Raw genomic sequence first — 5,000 nt, forward strand, 5'->3', positions numbered from 1 at the left:
AAGAGAAACTACCTAGCCCGCCAATACAGCCCTGACCGAGCCAAGAGGAGGCAACAGTAGTATCTATAGTTTAGGATCTGATAAGCACAGCTCTGGCTCAAAGAGGCAAACAAAAATTTCTGCTTTGGTTAAGTCTTTCAACAATGCTACTGCTTCGAGCATTTTGCCTTATCCGTTGAACAGAGAACGACTAAGAAGTCTAAAAACGCCCGTGTTAAGTTTGCGTTGCTCTTGCCAGTTTTTTTCCTTAAATTCCCCATGCGTAAAAACGGCACACAAAGTGTAGCTTATATCCTTACGGCTTACTGCCTTGTAGATTGAGAAAAGAGTCGACCTTGGAGGGAATTGAGCTTCTCCTTAAAAGGAGAATAGTATTCTAATACTATTCAGGTTAAAGCGGAAATTATCAGTGCTTTGAAGTTATCTGACTAAACTAAATAAACTGATTTGGCACTCGAATCACTTTTAAGGGACTGTTCGGGTTTTGTAGAAAGTCTAACCATCTTATCAATGCTCCTGTATGTTACATTTCAGTTATTTCCCGGCTCTTTTCTTGATTACATTCGACAGAGAGCATACGGTAGGTAGACCAAAAGCGTATGGTGATATTGGTAGACTCAGGGCAGCAATTTTTTTCCCTAATGGTTTAGGAAACAAAGTTTGACAGCGTCAGTTTTACGTTTGCTTCGAAATCAGTTTGTCCTGAAAATATCTGCTGTTATCTAAATATTCTTTTTCTAAGGATTGCGTATGTTTATGCATTATACTTTTTTAATCAATCGCGACTGGACATGTAGTGCCTTGGCTGATAATTTCTTCCAAGTATAAGAACACAAAGGAATAGACCATTTTCGGTACATCGAAATCTTAACTTGGCTCCGAAGCTTGGGGAAATAAACAAAATAATTACTTTTGTTCTATTCCCCCAACCCTCGGAGCCAAATAAAAATTTCAATATATCGGAAATGGCCTATTACAAGAGGTTTGTTTTGATACTCAGAGCAAGCGGAAAAATAATTTAAATTAGTTTGCAGCAATATTAGGTGAGATATTTCTCTAAAGGACTGATTTGATTTCGAATGACTTGCCTTTTGACAGTTAATTAAATGAGTGTATTTGGCGATTTTAAGCGACAGTAACTCGAAATGGTCATGGTGTTATGCACTAGTCATTTGTTTCCTCCACCCCCTGACCCCCGGGATAGGTAGGGAAATTACATTTGAATGGTTGTAAAGTAGGTGTATTTCCACTGAGGACTAGAGCAGACAAACACACGTAATTCCCCCACCCCTCTGTTCCTAAAAGATTCTGAGTCATCAAGGAAATGTTAGGTTGATTACCACAATATACAGTTCTTGCCATTTGTGAGCTAGATGAACTATATAAGGAACGAAACAAAAAAAAAAAAAAAGAACTGGATAGAAACAAGACAGGAATAAGCGACCAATAAAGAAAAAGTTTAGACTTCTCCCGCCGCCATATTGATTTTGCACGTGTGAAAATACTCATTACCATTGCTCTTCGTTTCTTTTCAGTCCCAGTCCTCCTAAGTAAGAATTCCCCGATATTTTCCCCTGTATGTCCCCAGAGGGGTAGGGCAGAGGAACGAAAATCTTGTAATTTCCCTACCCCCTAGAGGCGTAATTGTGGCGTAATCTCGCGTAATTGCCCTAGTAATTTCCCCATATGTCCCAACTATCCCCGGGGGTCGGGGGTGGGGGAAACAAATAACTAGTGCATTACGGAACAAGGGAACTTGAGCAAACGACGACGACAACGGAAAAGAGAACGCAATAAAACAAAAAGTTTAGTAAGCAACACAATAGCTTTGATCGTGCGTTATAAATCTTTGTACATTTCTTCGCCGTCCTCTGCAAATCAAGAACGCGAAATGAATTTTCGCATTTCCATTTCTTAGTGAACCCTTTCCTTGCCTGAACACGTTTTAGAGCCATCGGCGTACTAAACAGACCTAGATAGTTAGTTGAGAATTTCGCTAGAAAAATATAAATCAACATTTATACTAGACGTTGTTTTCGGTGTTGCCGCCGTCGTTGCTTAAGTTCCCCACTTTGAAAGGTGGATCAAACTCATTGGTGCCTACAACTATCAGGTTTGATAACCACTCAAGGACTTGAGAGGTTTATTTTTGGTGGCTCATGCAAGTTGCACCGCCTGAAGCATTAACAGTAAACTAATAATAATATTGAATTGAGTAAACGGGAATGTTCCAAAGACCACTTGACACGGTCTTCCTCAGTTTCAGGCGCTTTTGTTATGTGGGTCCTCTTGGAAAAAAGGAAAATATAACGTTTTGAGTGGGAGGACCGCAAAGATGTGCTTTGACGTCAGTTAAACGGGCTATTTTTAAACCGCTTTGAGATAATTGACTCAACGTAGCCTCATTAATCACTGCTGCTGGAAATGTTGATGTTAATTGTCTTTGCGAGTTCTTGTTTTAAGCCCAACAAAAGCACGCAACAGTATCCTGATTTTCTCTCACGATAATGTCAACTTCATTTCAAAGGAGAATAGGCATTTTTGGTTTTTGACCGAGATTTGTTTTAAACAGATTATTAAAATTATTAAATGTCCTGATCATTAAATGCCCTGTAGCATTTGTAATATATAGATTGCTTAATTACGTGGCATGGCGTGGCAAGAGCTGGATTACGCAATTCCGCATGCACAGCCACTTGGCTGCCGCTTTCAATTTAGCCTCCCACGCAGACTTTCGTAGGCTTGTCACGCTTTCCTCCCCTAAGTACGTCTGCGTTGGAGGCTACCTTCAATTACGTGCCAGTTGATCAAGTGGGTGCGAGACAAGCTGTCAATCATGTTGTAAATGACTATCTTGGTGGAGTTACAACATCAAAGCCAACCTTGACCTATTTAAAAGATAGTTTGAGGAAAACATCTTAAGAACAGTTAAACCCATAAGTTATGACAAACAAAGTGAAGAGTTTTCTTCGTAATTCCCTTGCTAGCTTTTTCCTTTCATTTAGAGCCATGCATGCATAGCAGCAAACATTTAAAGTTGTTTGATGGAAATCAGTTGACCCTCCCTCTTTTGACACTTAGAATAACAAAGTCTGGCCAATTTTGGAAATAGTTAGCAGCCGTTTCAACCTGCATGGGTCCATTGGAGCTGTCAGCCACGACAACATAAAAGGAGCCTGCCTAACATCCAAAGCCTTCATAACTATCACGACACCAGAGAAATTACTTTCAGCCCGGCAAGGATCAAGTATTAAGGTAAGCTTTTGGCCTACTCAAGTGAGTAATACCGACAGCTGTTTATTAACTTTTCAAAGTTTGCTCACGTTTTGTGTTTTCAGAGTTGAAAGCCATGGCGAATCCCGGTAAAGGCAGCATAACCTTCTATGCAAAGGAATACTATCAAGGGCCAGAGATGGTAAGGCATAAAATTTTGACAAAGCTAAATCATTAATGAATAAAGGAGAGAGCAGTTTTTAATTGTTTCTCGTCGGAATATATTTCGAAACCCCTCACTGCGTTTTATGCAACCTCGTTCCCAGGGTCTCTCTTCTCTGTCTCCATTGTCGTTGAGAGAAGACCCTGGTTCACGCTGGTCACGTGTCTCCCAGAATCTGGGAGGTTGGCGAAATGTGTGTTAGGGGATGGGTGGCAATGTAGGCTTTGTTGACATTGCAAAGAAGGGAATCAGCACGCAATTGATTTTGTGGCCAGATAACCATTGACAAAACGTTTGACAGCAGTATTTTATGTACTACACATATGGAACCCGAAGTGAAAGAAAAAAAGTTGTGGTCAAATCGATCAGACGCCACAGAAAATATCCTCACGTTATTCAAGTTTTCATCCGTGTGAAGGTCCGGATCAACGAAGAATGCTAATAGTTTGCGACAATTTTAAAGGAAAGAAGATTTTGTCGTGCAAGAAAACAAGCGAAACGGTTATCCATGGAAAACAAACATGTTCAGCGATCAGCCGGTGTGTTGTTATTTAAGTTCTCGAGTCACATATCGACCTCAAATCCATCAAATCAAACTGTATTAGCATGTGCAGGTATTTCATTTTGTTCTTTGATTTTCGTTTTTCTTTCGAAAGTTAAACAACGTGATTGCTAAGGTCGCAATCTTGTACAGCGAGTTGACAGTTTGACTTATGATATTTATATTTCAACAACTTCGTGTAAATTGTCGATGTCGTTAAGATTTTTTTTACCACTGCACCGCGCTTTAATAGCGTGTATATTTTTAGTCGCAGTAAAATAAAAGAGACATTTTTATCAAGCAAACGTAGTGTTTGGTGTATTCTTTTATGTTAGTGTTTGTTCTGAAGAAGCAACTTTGGCTACTAACGAAATTAATTTTTTTAAAGCGAACGTCAATCGCCGCTCGACATTGAAGTCGTCTTGTCGATCACAAAAGCTCTTGCTTTTAGTTTGACCGCTTTTGTGGGAATTCATCTCCTGTGGGAATATAACATCAGCTCTTTTGACCTTTTTATTTTAGAAATGCCTTGTTAAACGAATATTTTTTCGCCCAGGTGCGGTTGCGGGATCAAAATATAACGAAACACTACCCTAGTGGAAAAATGTTTGTCGACGAGTGCCACGTGACCAGCGTAAACCAGGGTCTTCTCTCAACGACAATGGAGGCAGAGAAGAGAGACCCTGGGAACGAGGTTGCGTTTTATGCTCGATTTAAAAAACTCTAGCCTCCCGCTTGAAAACTTTGTGCCATCACAGTTACTTGTATTTCCTTGGTGTTTTCATGAAATGTTAGATCTGATCACGTTTGCTACGAATCAAAATCACTCAATTGAGTCTATGAATATATGTTAAGTCTAGTTTTGGCAAAAAATCGTCCACAAAAGACACTAAATTACGCCAGCAGCAGTTATAGCACCTGGTTGTTGTGGCCGTAGCTTGCAACAACGTCTGGTAACGGATGGACCTGCACTGGAATGAAAAAACATGATTTCAAAAAAAGGTACGACAATCTCTTTCAAAG

At 39.9% G+C, this 5,000-nt stretch overlaps 1 long non-coding RNA gene across 1 annotated transcript in view; it reads left to right on the plus strand.

The window, feature by feature from the left end:
* The first annotated feature begins 3,091 nt into the window (after nt 1–3,091).
* The window catches only part of LOC138038050 (uncharacterized), a 2,664-nt gene continuing 755 nt past the window's right edge, over nt 3,092–5,000 (plus strand). Inside the window, exons 1-2 of the long non-coding RNA XR_011130173.1 lie at nt 3,092–3,255; nt 3,339–3,415. This is a non-coding gene — a long non-coding RNA (uncharacterized lncRNA). The remainder of the gene's footprint in view (nt 3,256–3,338; nt 3,416–5,000) is intronic.

This window comes from Montipora capricornis, chromosome 2, assembly GCF_036669925.1.
Source record: "Montipora capricornis isolate CH-2021 chromosome 2, ASM3666992v2, whole genome shotgun sequence".
NCBI classification, from domain to species: domain Eukaryota; kingdom Metazoa; phylum Cnidaria; class Anthozoa; order Scleractinia; family Acroporidae; genus Montipora; species Montipora capricornis.